The sequence below is a fragment of the Sebastes fasciatus genome, chromosome 18 (genome assembly GCF_043250625.1).
Source record: "Sebastes fasciatus isolate fSebFas1 chromosome 18, fSebFas1.pri, whole genome shotgun sequence".
NCBI classification, from domain to species: Eukaryota; Metazoa; Chordata; class Actinopteri; order Perciformes; family Sebastidae; genus Sebastes; species Sebastes fasciatus.
In genome coordinates, this window is record NC_133812.1 from 10909184 (window position 1) to 10929978 (window position 20795).

The 20795-nt window shown below is 39.2% G+C and overlaps 1 protein-coding gene across 1 annotated transcript in view; it reads left to right on the top strand.

The window, feature by feature from the left end:
- Window positions 1-4734: 4734 nt before the first annotated feature.
- LOC141756090 (bromo adjacent homology domain-containing 1 protein) overlaps window positions 4735-20795 on the top strand; it is a 37426-nt gene continuing 21365 nt past the window's right edge. Inside the window, exon 1 of the mRNA XM_074615573.1 lies at window positions 4735-5408. The gene's annotated coding sequence lies outside the window, so the exon portion shown is untranslated. The remainder of the gene's footprint in view (window positions 5409-20795) is intronic.

Genomic DNA, 20795 nt, shown 5'->3' on the forward strand with positions numbered 1-20795 from the left:
GGGTTGGCAACACAAAACAAATTGTTCTAGTGGTTAACACTTGAACAAGTCTACAGCCACGCTAACTGCTTTATGAAGCTGTACTCATAGGCGCCACAGTGCTTTGAGACAAAAGCTAACATCAGCATGCTAAAATCCTCACAATGACAACAAAGAACGTATATTGCTAAGGAGTGAAAGTCAATCATACGTTCCATTGCAACGCCAGCGCCCAGCAGCAGATTACCACCATTTTGGACTGAAAGCGACTACCAAATGCCCGTAAAACATCTGCCTACAAAGTGCTGTACAAAAGTAAAACTAAATTATTTCTATTCTATTGTCATAATTTTAATGCCTCTACCGAAATGGCCTGTGTTGAACAATATGCATGCTATTATAACCATTTACTTACTTATTTATTCATTAAACTTTTTTGCCCGGCTGCTTCCCAGAGGAGCATAAAGTGAGCGATGGACATAAATGGAAGTTAGAAAAATCCAGCACACAGATTTTGAGAGTAAGAATAAAAGTGATGAATTACAGCCAATATATCCATTATTACAGCTGCATACAGCTAACAGGGTTGGTCATTACACTTTCATTTGAACCCCTCAAAAACTCTATTTAATATATTCCCTTTACGTGTGTAATAGGAGCCTAAGGTGTCAGGAAGGAATGGAGTGGCCTTCCGCTCCTTAAACTTATTCTGTTCAAAAGATGGACTGTCAAATATGTCTTGTGCACTTGTGACAACCATCTCCATCAGCTGGTTGTCCCTATGTTTTTTTAATGTGGAAAAATAAAAAATGGAAGCAATCTTAAAAATGTATTTAAGAGGTTTAGTTTCATTAAAAGGCAACAACCTAACACATCTCCTGCACCAAGAGAGCATAAACAGGAAAAATCATTCCTACAAGTGCATTTTTATCCTTAGAATACTCAACTCATCCTTATGTCAGTCACTCGATATCAGTCACCTGTGACAACCAGCCCGAAGAGATTGTGACAAGCATCCCCAACTGGGATCTTTTTGCAAGCGACTAAGCTAACAACCACATGTTGTAGCCTAGCTATGAAAAAAACCAAACTATGGTTCTCCCTTCATTATTCTCCCGTAATAATTGTTTTACTATAAACCCATTGTGTTAAAGCCTGGAAGAGAAACACATCAGAGCTGGATATTTACATTTTGACATGAAAAACACTCTCACCTCAATGTCAAGTGTCTTACTCCTGAAATGACCCTGTAGGTGACCTCTGACCCCAATTCTAGAGAGTGAGATCTAATGAATGTGACTACCAACCCCGTTCTCCAACAAGAGGAAAAGTCAGGGGGTCACCAAGATCAGTAGGATTCATCCTTTGAAGGACCATGAATGTGTGTACAGAATTTAAAGGTGCTATTGATAACATTGATAACATTCATCCACTAGATGTCGCATTCTCCCTCCCCCGTTGGGTCGGGGTGCCGCATCGCCCTGTCTGGGTTTATTTGACATCAATGACTCAGTAGATAATGGGAGTGATTAATGCTTAAAATATTACATTTAAATTTGCGATATTTGGAATAAAGAACAAAGAAATTATATTTGTAAACAAAATGTACTCCTCAGCTTTGATTGGTTGAGTTACAATTGATTTTGTTGATGCAGTACTTGAGTCTGTGTGGATTCACAGTTTTTATCACCTGTGAGATGAACATTAGTGACTATAACATAGATGAAGACTTCCTCACTTTTTTGTATTTTCACATGGTGAAAGCACATGTGATGTTAAGCATTGTCTTAAGACATTTTGAGTTGTCGCAGTCAGAAAAGCACAGGTGTAAATAACAAAATGAATGGCTTACTGAGGCACTTTAGAACAGAGCCATCATTAATGTTATTAATAACACCCATGCTTTTCCTACTATGACAAGTCATATTTCTACTGTGAAAGAGGCCTATATGTGAGTCTTAAATTGACTTTTTATTAAGTTGTTGTATGGATAATTCAAAGTGGAGACTTGGCCTGTAAGGACTGCAGACCTAACTTGATTATGAGCGTCGTAATTTAAAGTCAAACCTGAGGAACTGGGATTTAGGACTAAACTTGGACTTGAACCACGCCACCTCGGCTACAAAGCTGCATAAAATTCCATCTAAATGTTAATATGCCGCAGCAATCAGAATGAATCACTTGCCAATCACTTTGTTAAGCTGCTGTTCAAAAATTATATTGCTCGTGTAAGAATTACATTTAATTACCAGTTCACCAAATTAAAATGTGTTTGACACTTGCAGTGAACTGTTAGCTGTTGTCTGTGGAGTTAATTAAGTGTGAAGGTGTGAAATAGAGTTTATAGAGGAGACTCAAAAACTAAAATGCATGGTTGATTTAGGACATCCAACAGGAAGGAGTGTGAGAGTAAAAGCATCCTGTCTTGTGGTTTCAGACCTCCACTTTTTCAACACTCAGACACTTTAATTCCACTCATTTTTGTTACCAAAGTGGGTTCAAGCTCCAACATCAGCAAGCATCTGCAGCAGTGGGGTTTTATAGATAGATAGACAGATAGACAGCTTTATTGATCCCTGTGGGGAAATTTGATTGCCACCAAGTCAAACAACAACAAACAACAAAGACATAGTACTTACAGTACACCAATAAATAGATAACATCATAAGAAGCCCTTTGAGACATAATCAACAACTGAGAGGTACCATGGATCTAGGCCATATCTAAAAATGTTCATTCAAAAATCTGACCGCTGCTCGAACAAAAGACCTCCTGAGTGGTTCAGTAGAACACTGAGGCATCACTAGTCGCTCACTGAATGAGCTTCTGAGTCCGTTAAAAACACCATGTAATGGATGGCCTTCAAAATACAAAACTGTTTTTAGTTTGGCCCTTATAGAGTCTGTGCTCTGACCACTCATACATAACATAGAAGTTAATTTTCCATGGGGGTTAAATGAAGACATGCCCCCCCAACCACCTCCCTTGCATGCATGCGCCATTTTATCCCCAAGAACCTGAGACTACTCCTATGCTGAAAAACTATCAACTTCCCAGTATGAACACTTGAATAGACCTCATTTAAATCATTACGGCCCAAAAGTTATAAAATGCACTAATAGCCTAATCCAGAGTTATTTCCCTTCCTCTCTTCATGTGAATGAGCCCCAGACTGGGTCACAAATTCAGGACTCTCCTCATTTGAAATTGCATTATTTGGGGGAATATTCCTAAAAATGATTAAATGATTGCATTTAATCATTTTTAGGAATATTCCCCACAAAATGCAATTTTCCCCAAAAAAATTTGGGGGGGAAGGAGTTGCCCACTTTGCATGGAAAAGCTTGGAAAGTCAAAGTCCATATCTTGCCAAGTAAAAGCCTCCATACAAAATCTCTGGTTTATGCTTTTGGGGGGGGGGGGGGGGTCATGGGTTAAGGGACCCATATTTGCACCCTTTTGGCATGGAGGGCAGCTTTTCCTGGCCTGCATCCCACTTAACCGGTTTGCAAACAGGTGCTTCCACAGTCATCATCGTGTCCAATTAATGCCACAGCAGACATCACCTCCGGGTAAAGTTATACCAGGGTGCGGTCCAAATAAGAGGCAACTCCTACAGCCTGCAGTTTACGCGTGGATACCCCTTTAAAATGTTCTCCATGTTGCCATCATCACATGCTTCAGCACAGAAGTAAGATGCTTCTTCTTCTTGTTGTTATGTAAAACATTTCTTATAGTCTTAAAAGGGACTTTTTGCTGAGCATTTCTTCACTTTGTAAGGCAGGAGGAGGGGGCCCAGCCCAAAAGTTGTAAAACGCACTAATAGCCTAATCCAGAGTTATTTCCCTTCCTCTGTTCATGTGAATGAGCCCCAGACCGGACCACAAATTCAGGACTCTCCTCATTTGAAAATGCATTTTGTTGAGGAATATAATCCTAAAAATTATTAAATGATTGTATACAACTATATTTGACCCATATCTGCACCTTTTGGCATGAAGGGCATACTTTCCTGGCCTGCATCCCACTTTTGAGGCACACTTAACTGGTTTGCAAACAGGTGCTTCCACAGTCACCACCAACCTGTCCAATTAATGCCACAGCAAACATCACCTCCGGGGAAAGTTATACCAGGGTGGGGTCCAAAGAGGAGGCAACTCCTATAGCCTGCAGTTTACGCGTGGATACCCCTTTAAAATGCTCTCCATGTTGCCATCATCACATGCTTCAGCACAGAAGTAGGATGCTTCTTCTTGTTGTTGTTATGTAAAACATTTCTTATAGTCTTAAAAGGGACTTTTTGCTGAGCATTTCTTCACTTTGTAAGGCAGGAGGAGGGGGCCCAGCCCAAAAGTTGTAAAACGCACTAATAGCCTAATCCAGAGTTATTTCCCTTCCTCTGTTCATGTGAATGAGCCCCAGACCGGACCACAAATTCAGGACTCTCCTCATTTGAAAATGCATTTTGTTGAGGAATATAATCCTAAAAATTATTAAATGATTGTATACAACTATATTTGACCCATATCTGCACCTTTTGGCATGAAGGGCATACTTTCCTGGCCTGCATCCCACTTTTGAGGCACACTTAACTGGTTTGCAAACAGGTGCTTCCACAGTCACCACCAACCTGTCCAATTAATGCCACAGCAAACATCACCTCCGGGGAAAGTTATACCAGGGTGGGGTCCAAAGAGGAGGCAACTCCTATAGCCTGCAGTTTACGCGTGGATACCCCTTTAAAATGCTCTCCATGTTGCCATCATCACATGCTTCAGCACAGAAGTAGGATGCTTCTTCTTGTTGTTGTTATGTAAAATGTTTCTTATAGTGTTAAACGGGACTTTTTGTTGAGCATTTCTTTGCAGGAAGAGGAGGGTGTCTGTCAGCTCTGCAGTCAGTCAGTCATGTTGTGCCGCTGCTGCTAGTTGTTGTTCAACACAAACCCAGACTGGTGCGCAAAACTGAAAGCTGCGTGCGCTGTTAATGCCAAGTGACGGATATAAGCGACGTGTGTTGCTCTCTCTCTCTCTCTCTCTCTCTCTCTATCTCTATCTCCTCCAGCAGCAGCAGCAGCACTAGCAGCAGCAAGCAGCGAGGTTTCACAGCCGTGCTGCCGTCGGAGGAAGAGTGGATGGGATATATCACAAACATCCTGAGCACAAAAAACACCCCGGAAAGGAGTGTTATACCTCTTCTTCTTCTTCTTCTTCTTCTTCTTGCGAGAGTTGCTCCGTCTCGTCGAGTGGAGTAGTGGCGAAACATCGGCGACATTTATTTCCTCTATATAGTTGCATCGGTTAACCAGTCGGACGAGGCTTGGCTTACCTTACCTAGCCATTTGGAAAACAAGGTGACTGGCTGGCTGACTGGCTCCTCGCACCATTGAAAGAATCAGACGAGAGACAGAGAGAGAGAGCTACGGAACGGTGAGTACAGCTGCTGCTCCACATTATATCTTTCCTTTCTTTTCTTGTATTCACGCAGAGCTGGCTGTGTTTTTTTTTTTGCGTGGCCAGCTCCAGCTTTCCTCCTTTTGTGTGTGCTTTTTTGAGTCATGTCTGGAGGACGTTTGCAGAGGCAGATAGATAATGGCCATGCATGATGAAGGAGAGATTCCCAGGGAGTGGTACTCAGTCGGACTGGCCGTGCAATGTGTGTGTTTATCACAGCTCCACCTCCACCACCACCACCACCACCACCACCTCCACACAGTCACCACCAGCAGCTCCAGCACCAGCAAAGTGTAATATCATAGTGCAAGGGTGCCCAAACTTTTCCCTTGGAGGGCCAAAGCTGGAACTCAATGGTGGGCCACGGGCCAAAATGAAACACCTATTGTATTGTTAAGATGCAAAATGGTACTAGGATCCCAAGTTCCCTTAATTGAATATGTTTTACATACACTGTAAACAATTGTTGTTAATTTACAGCAGGATTTCAACAGTATTAACCTGTTATTGCTAAAAACAGTGCTTTACTGTTAATACAAAAGAAAACCTGTTAAATTACGCTCATAGGCCGTTTTTTAGCTGAACTATAATGCTTTCTTAAAAAACATCACTTTACTGCTGATCAACTGTCTAAAGTATCATCAGTAACAGTTTCATGCAGTATTTGTTTAATTCTGGGACCTGATCTGTACATGTGAGGCTTGTACATTGTACATGATTGTAAAATCAGTGAATTAGCTTTATTGTTCTTCACTCACATGTTGTTCTGGTTTGCATTCTGTGCTTGTAGCCAGATATAGACACACATTATGGGAAAAGTGTCAACAAGTCTATTATAGCCTTTTTCCTAACGAGTGCCTTTAATTGTATTTAGTGTGACTATTCCTATGTCTGTAACCTGCTAAGTCTATTCATCTAGGGTAAAAAAATAATGTTTATTAAAATGTATGTACAAAATACAACCTAAATAGTGCATTAAAACAAATCAGTAAGAAAATGTAAAAGAGAGGTGAAAAACAGCTATATAATGTATCTTTAAACAGTAAATTAACTGTAAAATACTGTGAAATTAATTAAAAAACAACCAGTTCAAACTGTATTTTTCATTAACAGTACAAAGCTGTACATTTCAGCGACAGTATAATGATGTTAATTTTACAGTAACATAAAGGCAACCCTGCTGCCAGTTCTTTACTGTTATTTTACTGGGAAATTCTTAACAGTGTAATTAGCCCCTTAAAACCCACCTGCTGAATACAATTGGGCTCATTTATGTAATTTATGCATTTCCAAGACTGTTAAGGGACCCCAGTATGTAGAAATATTAAAATACACCATTTTTAGAATAGGCAAAAATAACACATGTATACTGCATTCAAGGAACTGCATGTTTTCCCCCAAACTGCATGTGATTATCATAAAGTGGGCATGTCCGTAAAGGGGAGACTTGTGGGTACCCATAGAACCCATTTTCAGTCACATATCTTGAGATCAGAGGTCAAGGGACGCCTTGACAAATGGCCATGCAAGTTTTTCCCCACCAAATTTAGCCCAACTTTAGAGTGTTAGCCTCCTTCCTGACAAGCTAATATGACATGATATGGTACTAATGGAGTCCTTAGGTTTTCTAGTTTCATATGATGCCACTATCTTCTAACCATAAGCCTAATACGGCCTCCAAAAGACAGTAAAGTCGGTTGGGTCTTTTAATAAAAAAATAAATAATTTGCTAACATCTGGCGGGCCAAGTCAAACCTGATGACGGGCCAACTTTGGCCCGCGGGCCCCACTTTGGACAGCCCTGTCATAGTGCTTTTGTCCGAGACTGAAACAAGGTCAATTATAGGGACACAGTTATAGCCTGTGAGCTCACTAATAATATTATGATTGGCTGGATGGATGTTCACCTGGATGGCAGCCCCACTGTGTGTGTGTGTAAGTGTGTGTGTGCAAACTTTATGGCACATCATCAGCCTGTGGCATTCCTTTTCTTTAGGGGTATAATTTGCTCCTCGTTTTGTGACTCATATTGGCTTTTTTAAAGCTTCAGTAGGCAGAAAGATTTTGGCATCATTGGGTTAAAAAGTCCCATAATAATATTTCAGTCTATTGTATTCAAGTGTTCTGAGAGACTTCTGCACCTACTCATGGCTCTTGTTTTCAAGCTTTAAACAAATCTATATGCCCAGGACGGGAGACTTTGGCCAATCAAAGGCCATTTCTGAGAGAGAGATGGCTATTGGCTGTCCTCCAGCTGGTGGGCGGTACTTGGTATTTCCTCGACAGATCTCAACATGGCTGCTGGATGACAAACTTTCTGATTTTACAGCTTACACTACAAGATGTTTCTGAAAACATTTGAGGCGAGAAAATTACAGGCATTACAGTAACAGAATATTGATTTGTATTTGATCAACGCTGCCTAGTTTGACCGTTTGCGAGTGATTGACAGCTGCTCAGAGACGGCAAGGCTCCAGCTCGCCTCTGATTGGTTGTTTTCCTCCGGTCTGTGAAATCTTGCAGATGCCATTAAGAGCACCGGAGGACACAGAGGCACATGATTTTTTTTTCTTCAGATTACCTGTCTCATGCACCGCTGTCAGGATATAGTGACCGTTTTATAAAAATAACTTTTTATAATAATATTTGCTCCAATTCTACCCACTGCAGCTTTAAAGGGCTACTTCGGGTCGAGTTAGAATAAACAAATCCGCCACTGTAAACTGAGAGAGAGAGAGAGAGAGAGGGAATAACAGAGAGTTTGTTGCTCTGCTCAGGTAAACGCAGAGGCGTCTCAAATGCCAAAGCAATTAGCCCACATCACAGTTTGCCAATTGGGTCATAAAGGCAATGAGCTCATAACGGATGATACTATTATGACATCATAGATACACCTCCCGAGGCGTTGGTGGGTTGTCAGTGAGGGATCTTCAGGACATGCACTGTTGGGAGAGATGTGTGAAGGGAAAAAGTGTCAACAGAAGGCTTTATTGAGTCAAACATGGACTGAACACTTCTATATGAAATCAGTCAAGTGTAAATGTTTCCGCACTTAAAGCAGCAGTGGGTAGAAATTGAGCAAATATGATTAAAAAAAGTTATTTTTTATTAAACGGTCACTATATCCTGACAGTAGTGCATGAAAACAACCAGTCAGAGCCGAGCTGGAGTGTTGCCGTCTATGAGCAGCTGTCAATCACTCGCGAACTCCGATCAAACGGTCAAACTAGGCAGCGCTGATCAAATATGAACTAATATTCTGTTACTGTAATGCCTATTTCTCGCCTCAAATGTTTTCAGAAACTTCTTGTAGTGTACTGTTTAGCTATAAAATGAGAAAGTTGAGGAAATACCAAGCACCGCCCACCAGACGGAGCACACTTTCAAACAGAATATTGATTCATATTTAATTAGCGCCGCCTAGTTTGACCGTTTGATTGGTGTTTGCGAGTGATTGACAGCTGCCTCCGTTGAATGAACAGCCAATAGGAACGCTCTCTCTCTGAAATGACCTGTGATCGGCCAAAGTCTTGTGTCGAGGGCTAGATTTTTTAAAGCCTGAAAACAGCCATGACGAGGTGCAGAAGTCTAGTTATCTCTCAGAACACGTGAATTACAATATGCTGAAAGGTTATTATGGAATTTTTTGCCCAATGATGCCAAAAACATACAGCCTACAGCCTAAATAGAAGCCTGTTAAATCACACAGTCTATCGGGTTATGCCCAAGTACCATAAAGATACAGAGGACTGCCTGTGTGATGACAATTTCCCGTTTGTGCAGATATTAAACTGACTGGAATCTGGAAACTCTGTTAAAACCTCATGATTGTTTAATTCCCAATTCTATGCTTTTAATTTTGCTCTTTATTTGAACTCCATTATACAATAGCTGCACATGATCTTTTAATACTTGCAATTCATGCACTTTCAATATTGGGACAGTGCTTCACAAACCCGTTTTTAAATATTTGATCAGCAGTGGTGGAAGAAGTATTGAATCAAACGTCTATGTTTAAGTAAAAGTACAGAAGTATATTAGCAGCAAAATGTACTTAAAGAATCAAAAGTGAAAGTACTCCTTGTGCAGAAAATGGCCCATGTGACTGATGTTTTATTATTATTATATTACATTATTACACTATTAATACTGACGTAGCATTTGACTGTGTGGCTCGCTGGTTGAGGTGGAGCTTTAACTACTTTACTTACAGTTAGTGGTTTCCAACCTGGGGGTCAGGCCCCTCCAAAGGGTCACGAGATAAATCTGAGGGGTCATGAGATGATTAATAAGGCTGGAATGAAGAAAAGAAGAAATGTTCTGTTGCTATACAAGTCTCTATTCAGTTTTTGGACTTTGGACTGAATCTTTGCCTTTATTTGAAAATGAATTGGATAATTGGTTTGCCTTTGTTCTAACTCTGGTTCAAAGAGGCTCCGGCAGGAGCAGCTGCAGCTGTAAACTGACTCTTCAAACTAAGAACATGTAAAGCAAATCTGTCTGTAACGTTTGTCAGTGTGACTTGTTGATTCAATTTAAAAGGTAGCTTTGGTATTTTTCAACCTGGACCCTATTTTTCCATGTTTTGGTATCTAACTGACTAATAGGACAACAATTTCTGAAACTGGTCCAGTATTGAGGTAGAGCACTGTAGACGGCAGCTGCTCACAGGCTGCAATATGGTGCTATTGGGGCAAGCTGGCAGCGTCATTTACATACACTAAAAGTGCTTGTTTTTGCCATGAAAGGCTCTCATGAGGTGACGTGTTGCTGGAAGACAGCAGTGGAAAAGTGGAATACATCCATGGTGGAAACACGAGCCAGGCAGAGTTTGTTATGTTGGAGTACAGAAAGCGTAGCTTAGTGATATCTAAATGATTTTCAATGTAATGGCTGACTATTTAGATTATTTTGACAATGTGGATGAGGACTTTGAATTTAATGGTCGACTGTATTTAGTATACAGATATTCAGATTTCACAACGAGACTTGGACACGATAACAAACAGACTGTAGGGTCCTTTCCACGATGTTGTCAGACACTAATAATAACAATCTGAGCCTGTCAGTGTAAACTGAAAACTCCTGAGTAAGGGACATATTTTATGAATATTTCATATCACATTCAATGCATTACAATAACAGTACAGAACAACTGAAACTGTACAATTAACCCGAATAGTGAACGCAATAACAGCAGGAAGTTTGTGTAAAACAAGCCATTTGGATGAATTATGAGCAGATTATTTCCTGTGAATATTGCAACATTTCTTTTTCAACTTTTTTGTATCAACTTTTAATACAATTCTCTTTCTGAATTGTGTATATATATTTTTATTTTGAACAATCATACATACTTAATAGTCTTTTTTTTTTTTTTTTTTAACAAATTCAGTGTTTTCTTCTCCCTGACACTTGGCCATTGTTCTATTAGCTCTTTGGTTGTTTTAACTGTGTACTTTTCTAATGCAGGACGAGGCTGTTTAGCAGAGAGGGAAGGCTCTGTGAATATATGTGTTCAGATCTTCACTGTTTATATCTTAAATGATAATATAAAGTTTAAAAACAACAATTTAATTTAGTTTTCTTCACAGAAATGAATGAAATGTTGAGATATAGGCCAACTGTATACTATATATTTTTAAAAGAAAGTTGTGTTACACCCTTTAAAATCAAGAAGGCCTTACGACCCCGCATTTAGCTTTGGTGACCCCCAGTTTGGGAACCACTAACTTAGAATTTCGAAGTTACTTTAATATCTTTATTGAACATGTTTTCTCGAGTTCAGTGAATTTAACTCACTTTTCTTTTTCAAGAGTCATGAGACGGCTTTGAACCAACTAATCAACCTACGTTTATTGAAATTACATTTTTAAGGCAGCAGGGGAACATATGTTTTTTTAAGAATACAATACCTCAAAATTGTACTTAGAGTATTTGAGTAGATGTACTTAGTTACTTTCCACCACTGTTGATCAGTTACAAAGCTAAATACAATGTTGGCCTATTGCCAGAGAAAGTGTGCATATTAGTGGCTCAGTTAAAGGAAAGGTTTGTTTCTCATTTAGGCCTTGTTATTTCTGTTTTAATAATCATTATTTATCGGCCACCTTTAGTAATTCTCTCTCTGGTTCACACATAAATAACCTGCTTCTTTTATTTCTGCCGAGTCTCTTTTTTCAGGGCTGCCATGACACTATCTTGTAGTGTAAATGAAAAAAAAAACGGATCTGCCAGGAGACTCTTTGACACACTAGTTTATTGTAGTTGAACATTAATCTTTTGGAGTTCCTTCAGCAGACTTATACTTCACCGTGCAACACCTCTTCACCACATTTCTCTCTGATCCGACATAGCGCCCTACCTCACTAAGCCATCATAAATGTCATAAAAGTTAATATAGAAGTGTTTAAATGACTCACACCCAGACCCGTCATTAAATAGCCATGTAGGACTAATAACTGAGCCATTACTGTAAAGGCAATCCGCTGTGAATTATCAGTGGATCTCTGCCAACACACAAATCAAACGCTTAAATCATCAATGAAATATGGGTCACTAGAAGAGTTTTTGGGTTAGTGGTATATTTTAAATGGACTCTGCTTATTCATTTATTGTATTCCAGCACTTTGTATCATCATTCAGTTGTACTAATCATTTGCAATACTTTGCCATTAATTGGACTTTCTGCAATGTTCAGCAGAACCGGCACAGTAGGATTTCTACAAGCTCTACAAATCTGTCCCTGAGGTACCTGTACTTCTATTTTATGCTACTTTATACTTTTATTCCATTACATTTCAGAGGGAAATATTGTACTTTATACTCCACTACATTTATCTGACAGCTGTAGTTACAAGTTATTTTTCAAAATAAGATATTACATTTAAAAAACACATGATTAGCTTATAAAATACAATACAAAGAAGCATCGTCTGGTTGGTTCCCCTTGTCACAGTTTCAGATGTCTATGAGTTGACAGCAGATCAACCAAAGACACATTTCCTCTCTGAATCTGTTAGGTTTGTAAAATACCTTCAACTCTGTGTCATTTCCCCTCAGTCTCTGTGACCTCGACCGACAAATGAATGAAGCAAAAGTTCAATTACCGGGGAACTATTGTCATCAATAGCCTCGTTTCCATCGCAGGGACCAGGGTCTAAATTAAGTTCTGGGGACATTTTCTGGGCCTTTTTACTCCCCAAAAAGATCCTGGTTGGGGGGGGGGGTATTACTTTATGAAAGTACAGGAACCTTTGGGGTGGAGTTTGCAGGGATGACATTGCTGATTGGTCAAACACACACACAGCGCCGCTGTTGTAATGGCTTCAACTCATGTATCGCTTATCGCTTCATTCATAAACAAGGAAGTACTCTAGTATTGATTTAGAACCATTTTAGGACGAGGGGAAGAGAATTTCTCTTTGTTTGATAACGTTAAAAGTATAGTTAGGCTCTGCTGTCGGCCTCCCGAGTCATTAAAGAGAGAGAGAGAGATTGCGAGGGTGAGCTGCGAGGGTGAGCTGAGAGGGCAAGCGGTAATGTTAGAAGAGGGAGACATTGCTGTGAATGAGAGGAAGAAAAGTTATTTAAAGAAATCATCAAACACTCAACAGATGATTTACTGTGGAGACAGACGCTCTTAGTTTAATTTTCCTCCTCTGAATTGCATTCATTACATCCAACTGGCATCATTCAGCTGTAAATATCATTGCAGTAAGACAAAACCTCACTTTTTTTTTTTCATCATGTCTTTTAGATGAAGCAGGTGGGTGTGTTTACCGCTGTGACCCCAAGCAGCCGTCGTGCCATGTCATGTTGCTTTTTCATACGTCAGTGGACTAATTTGTCTAATCTTCGCAAGTCTTTAGACCGAGGTGGAAACACAGAAAACAATGGGCTGAAGGAACCTTTTAGTTCCTTGAAAAGTAGTTTGTAATTTAGCCTTTTTTTAGGTGGCAGGAATGAAAATGAATCATCCTCAATATGTTGTGTCATGGTTTATGAACGAAGACAGTTGGAGAACAATTAGATACAAAACAGGATGTCGGCTCTACAGGATGATTTTTTCCTTGGCAAGTTATTATTATGTTTTTCCCAAATGATGTACAGATCTCGAGGCATTCTATCATCTGAAATGGCTTGAAAAATAGTGCATATAGCTGCGGTAAATGGGGGGGGGAAAAATCGATGCATCTGCAGAACATCTGGCTCCGCCCCTGATACAAAGTAGTTAAAAGTAATTCTACTTCACACAGCTACAACAAGAAAATGCTACTTATGACTGAGCCATTAATAGTAACAATTTAATAATATAATATAATATAATATAATGTAAGATAAAGAATAATAGGCTACTAGTCACAGGGGCCAAGTACTTTTACTTTTCATACTTTAAGTACATTTTGCTGATAATACTTATGTACTTTTACTTAAGTACACATTTGAATGCAGGGATTTTACTTGTAATGGGATATTTGTACATTGTTGTGTTGATACTTTTACATAATTTAAGATTTTGAACAAAACAGTGTACTGAATTGAGTCTTCTATTGAATGATACTGTACGATGAAGCCTCTTGCTACTGCACACCTCTACTAATCATTTACTATTAACTAACTTGGCTTTTTCCTTTACCTGTAATGCCACAATGATGTACAGCGCAGCTCCGTTTAAAGTCTCATGGTCTGCTTGTTTGACTGACATTTAATTTCATTTGTGTGTAACACTTCATCAAATATATATATTGAAACATATATTGTGTTTACACTGGATGTCATTTGAGCAGCTCCATAGAGCAGCACCTTCTGATGATGAAGCAAGGTTAGCATCTTGGTTGCTTGGTTTCATTGTATAAGGCTTGTTGATGTTCATACTCTCATTGTCCTGAAGAAACCCGGGCAGTACCTGTACACACCAGGTTTCCATTCACTTCTCTGAAATTAAACCCATCTGCTCTGCTAGGCTGTTGCAAATCTAGCCAGTGCTGACCTTGTGAATAACAAGAAATCTTGACATGCGTGGCACTGTCCTTTTCATGGTGATATGTGTTTAATTTTATAATTAACCCATGGTGGCCCTTTAAGTATAGAGGCTCTGCCCTGATTATTTAATTAATTCTCAATGCCCTGCCACGCTCCTTGTCCACAGAAACAGTGATGCTTTCATGTCTGCTCTCAGTTTGAAACGGGCAAAGAGATGTAGGACAACTGAATGAAGACTGTTAGTTACTGAGCAAGTGGAACTAAGTGTGTGTGTGTGTGTGTGTGTGTGTGTGTAGTGCTTCGGGGGCAGCCAGCAATCAGATACATGTATGAATGTGTGGACAGAGGTTGCATCGCCTCTGCGTGTCACTTTCAGTGATCCATCTCTGCTTTTTTTTCCCGTAAGAAACCAGAAAAACGAACCGTTTTAAAATAACAGGAGCTGCCAGGAATTCATAGTCAGCGCCTGTCATGATACATAGAAGCAAGTAATCTTGTGCTTTTGACTCTCAGCTATCATTAGTTTTTCACATAATGACTGACCTTACATCCCAGTAAAAAATGTGTTTGCCCTTATGCTGTAAACATAACACAGTGAATTATCCTCAGTCTATTTAATTATCATCAAATAAATGCTTTAGTGAATAGATTTTTTTTTGTCAACAGCATTTACTTGACCTAAAATTGAAGTTCAGTTGCAGGTAGCGTCGCTCAGGTTGTCTCTGACTGTTAGAAAATATGTTAAAGTGAAGATTTGTTTTGCTCATTATGTTCCAGACAGTCATGCCGTTATTTTACTGGCTTGTTGTTGGCCCTAATTGGTTATTGTAGTTTACTGATTGGGTCCCGGCCCTGTCACTCAACAATTATTTATTCTATAAAAAACAACTCAAGGCAGCTATAGGTGAGGCTTAACCACAGACTGTATATAAGAAGTGGACGTAGTCACCGTGATGTCACCCATTGGTTTGTGTACTGACATTTTTTAAAGCCTCAGTTCGGCATTATGGCCGTAGCCATCTTGTTTTTTTGCAACCAGAAGTTAAGTGCAACCGAACAATGAATAAGACGTTTTTAGGCACCCAAAAATGTTATAAATTACTTTCATGAACTGAAAACACACTGTGAAAGGGTTAAAATTCAAAGACGAAAACACGGACAACACCGTGGTAGCGACCTGTCAATACAAGGTAGCCACGCCCTAAAGCATACCCTGCTTCATGGTCTATTTGACTCTAAATGGGACCATAATTTACTAAATGAACATCATGCTGTATTGATGAAGACTTGAAACTAGAGATTGAGACCACAAACTCATGTTTACAATGTTTACTGAGGTAATAAATCAAGTGAGAAGTAGGCTCATTTTCTCATAGACTTCTATACAATCAGACGTCTTTTTGCAACCAGAGGAGTCGCCCCCTGCTGGCTGTTAGAAAGAATGCAAGTTTAGGGCACTTCAGCATTGGCTTCACTTTTCAGACCTGGAGGTTGCCCGTAACACAAAGTTATAAGACGAAAACACGGACAACTGTCCGGTCTGGGAGTTTTGTGTCTGTGTTTTCGTCTTCAGCTAGTTTGTTGCTCATAAGATAGATATTAGTGTTGAGTGTAACCAACTTAGGTTTACAGTTGGCAGAGATGTGTTCTACTTCACATCCACAGGTGGAGGTTTAAAAGATGTAACTTGTTTTCTAAGACAAATAACAAGTGATTAGTTCTTAATGTAACAATAGAACTGATTGGATCAGCTGCTCTAAAAGGGGGAGGTATTGATTATTTGGCATTACACAATGTGACAATCACTTTAGTTTCTTTCCCACAGCACAAAACGGCTCGGCCTGTAACGGGCACCTTTTGAAGAGATGTAAATAATGATTTTAAATGATGTAATTACAGTGTATCCAACTGTATAATTCAGCCCTTTCGGCTTTTGTGACTTGCAGCGGCATTTCTTGCCATTAAAAAGGGTTGGAGTACAGTAGGTAACAAAGTGGCTGCTTCAATAAATATCAGATTGCCTTTTAAACCTTTCTGGTACGAGAAAAGAAACACACTAAGAAATGCTCTTTACATGTCAGATGCAATTTAAAAACTTCTAAACCTAATATTTTGCGTGGTAACTGAGAGTTTCTAAGTGGTGGTGTACGAGAAATGTTCCGGCTGGGTAAACTACACCCCGCTATTTTCAGATGCCAGTTCCGCGATGCCGTTTTTGTGGCTATAATGACAGACAAGATGAAAAGAAATGGGTAACTGGTGAGTTTCAGATTTTAGTAGTAAGTCATTTATTTCTTTTAATTTACACATGTAGTCAATGATTTATCAGATCAATGCCAAACACTGTCGACAGGCAGGATCTGAAGCACGCAGCTCTACTTAGAGCTTTTTAATAAGGTGCAGCAATTTAGTGTTGAGACATGAAGCGTAGAAGAGTAGAGGAGGCAGTGGCAGTGCTGACATTATGGCAATAATGTGGAATTGAGTCACCAGCAACACCCAGAACATTGTCCACCACCCTATGAGAAACTCCTATTAACAAGGTGCAGGCAATCTAAACGCCTACACCCCCTCTGCCTCTTCTTACTCGCATGAAGACATGCTTTTAGTTGCTGCACCTTATTAAACTAACTACTACATAATATAACCATGTGCTCCAGACCCTCATCACTCCACATCCTACCTCAGTCGTCCTGTCTGTTGAGGAAGACAGTTTGAGCCCCCCTCGTCCTCGTTCTAGCAGTATAAAACATGCAATTGCTCCCAGGTTATGGAACTCACTCCCCCCACACATCCGGCAGTCTGACAACATCACATCTTTCAAATCCCTCCTCAAAACCCACCTGTTTAAACTGGCCTACTCTCTCTAGAACTCATCATCACCCATCCTATGTGTCTGTACAAATATGTCTCTGTCATGTCCTGTTGTTTTTAGATTGTTTTATCTGTCAATGTTTTAACTGATTTTTGTAAGGTGTGCACTGAATTCAGGTGAAGACGAACCTTGTTTGAAGTCTTATTTTGATGTAAAGAGTTGTTAATTAGCAGGAATGTAACATGGAAGTGAAAGCAGTGCTCCGTTTATTTAAATGTGAAAGTGCAATAAGAACATTTTGTCCCTAAAATCAACGAATAATCGTCATAAATCGTGATTCTCATTTTGGCCATAAATTGTGCAACCCTATTTCCAACCCAGCTCAGTATGGAGTGCTGGAATGTAACTAAGTACTAATGATGTAGCGGAGAGGGGACAGTTGGGAGTGGAGGACACTTGGGACAGAGCCATTTTAGCGAGTAAGCAACCATGTCGATGCCATTAACCATGCATTGCAAAGCTTATTTTCAGGCCTATCAGCTGATGAAGTTTTTTTCCTAATTAAATAAGATCAGATAAGAGTGAATGTTTACTCAAGTGGCAGCCGGTCAGAAACCCTTTTTTTTTTTTGGCCAAATTCCATATCTCAGTAATTTATGAAAATATTATCATTTTACAAATGTTTCTGTTCTTTTTTTCTCAAAGAAATGTGTGAGCAAGTAAAATTCTAGATATAAGTTCTTAAAATTTAGACTGCAATTTCTTCAATTTTAAATGGTATTTTTTTTGCCCAGAACCAACTACTGTCCCAACCGTCCTTGGCAGGCGGAATTTTGGGAAAATGCACTCCTTGTTCATTTAACAAAATTTTGCGTTTCACATTTGTTTTGGGCTCTAAAAAATCTGATAAATTGTTAGGAGACACCTGTATCTGTTCAGGGATCAAATTATTGTCATTACTGTTAAAGTAGTCTGTGAATAATGAAAGGTCATTTGGTGTCGATATAAAAGTGTCCCAACCGACCCCTACTAATTTCAGGTACTTATGCTTTATCTCAGTATCTCAATTTTCTTTTATTCATCTACTCTACTACACTGAAGAGTGAAATATTGTACTTTTTACTGAACTACATTTATCTGACAGCTATAGTTATGTTGTAGATTACAACATATTCAAATTATATGGAGGGCCATAGTTATAATTGAGGACACAGAGGTCATATTCTTGGTATTCACTTTGGGCAACCTGGAGATGTACACAATGTGGGCACTTTCTAGGAAGATTAAACTGAATATATTCAAATGTGACTAATGTGAAAGGATTCAGAATATTGCCGCTATAATTGTATTATGTGTGTGGAGAAAGCTTTGAAACACCATTTAGACTTTAAAATTGACAAACAATATCAATGAACAGTAAACTGAATACGTCAAAAGGACTATTCGGCCATGTTGAGGGAACATATCTGGACATTTTGGTGGTTGTACTTGGTGATAGTCTAGTTGGTTCATCTTGGTTCCAATCCCAGCCAATGTGAGTTTAATAAAACCTCTATTTAGAGATGAATGTAACAAAATATACAGAAATACAGATATTTTTAGAAAAGTTATTTTTTAACCCCTTAAAGCACATGAGATACATGCATTTCTGTTACTGTTTAGCTGTAAAATGAGAAAGTTTGTGATCCAGCAGGCATGTTGAGATCAGTTGAGGAAATAACAAGCACCGCCCACCAGCTGGAGCACAGCCAATAGGAACGCTCTCTCTCTGAAATTACCTGTGATTGGCCAAAGTCTCCCGTCACGGGCTAGATTTTTTAAAGCCTGAAAACAGAGCCATGAGGAGGTGCAGAAGTCTAGTTATCTCTCAGAGCACTTGAATTATAATATGCTGAAAGGTTATTATGGATTTTTTGCCCAATGATGCCCCCCAAAACGTTCTGCCTACTGCAGGATTAATGATAAATGTAACAAAAATATACATAAATACAGATATTTTAGAAAAGTTATTTTTTAACCCCTTTAAAGCACATGAGATACATACATTTCTGTTACTGTTTAACTGTAAAATGAGAAAGTTTGTGACCCGGCAGCCATGTTGAGATCAGTTGAGGAAATACCATGCACCGCCCACCAGCCGGAGCACAGCCAATAGGAACGCTCAATAGGAACGCTCTTTCTGACATGACCTGTGATTGGCCAAAGTCTCCTGTCAGGTGCTAGATTTTTTAATGCCTGAAGTCTAGTTTTCTCTCAGAACACTTGAATTACAATATGCTGAAAGGTTATTATGGATTTTTTTGCCCAATGATGTCCCCAAAACGTTCTGCCTACTGCAGGTTTAATCATAAATATAACAAAATACATAAATACAGATATTTTAGAGAAGTTATTTTTTTAACCCCTTAAAGCACATGGATTTTCAAGCCTGAAAACAGAGCGATGAGGAGGTGCAGAACTTAGGTTATTAGTAAGGTTAAAAGGATATTATGGATTTGAGTTTTATAGCTTCCCTTTACATCCCATATAACTCATCAGAACTTTGTTAAATGGTGCACCATTTAAACCCCATATCTCCCACGCACCACATGGCCCACACTGTGTTGATATCATTTTTAATGCCTTTTTCTTCCTTCAATCTGAATTTCTCCAGCCAGACGTGTTTTAAACAGTCTGGTGGTTGACTTGGTCGTGGGGGTTTTGGTCCCGACAAAAAAAATGACAGGGTGAGGCATGCATGTCGTCGTGGTAGAGGGCAGCAGATGATGTAGCCAAGTTTCTCTTTTGGATAGAGCAAATATTGTGTTTCTTATCCCCCCTCTTCACAATAAACAGCTGTTTGTCCGTCATTGGCGGAACGGGGGGGTTTCAAGCGAGGCTGTGGCAATTGGTTCAGATGAAGTTTTCTTGCAAATCGTTGGTGGAAACCCAACCAGGAAGAGAGCGCAACAAAATATACATAAATACAGATATTTTAAAAAAGTTATTTTTTTAACCCTTTAAAGCACGAGATACATGCATTTCTGTTACTGTTTAACTGTAAAATGAGAACGTTTGTGACCCAGCAGCAGCCATGTTGGGTTCAGTTGAGGAAATACCAAGCACTGCCCAACAGCTGGAGCACAGCCAATAGGAACGCTCAATAGGAACGCTCTCACTGAAATGACCTGTGATTGGTCAAAGTCTCGTGTCACGGGCTAGATTTTTTAATGCCTGAAGTCTAGTTTTCTCTCAGAACACTTGAATTACAATATGCTGAAAGGTTATTATGGATTTGTTTGCCCAATGATGCCCCCAAAAACGTTCTGCCTACTGCAGGTTTAATTTATAAATATAACAAAATATACATAAATACAGATATTTTAGAAAAGTTATTTTTTTAACCCCTTAAAGCACATGGATTTCATGGTCATAAAAAGTGAGTTTTATAGCTTCCCTTTTACATCCTATATAACTCATCCGAACTTTGTTAAATGTGCACCATTTAAAACCAAATGTAACAAAATATACATAAATACAGATATTTTAGAAAAGTAATTTTTTTAACCCCTTAAAGCACATGA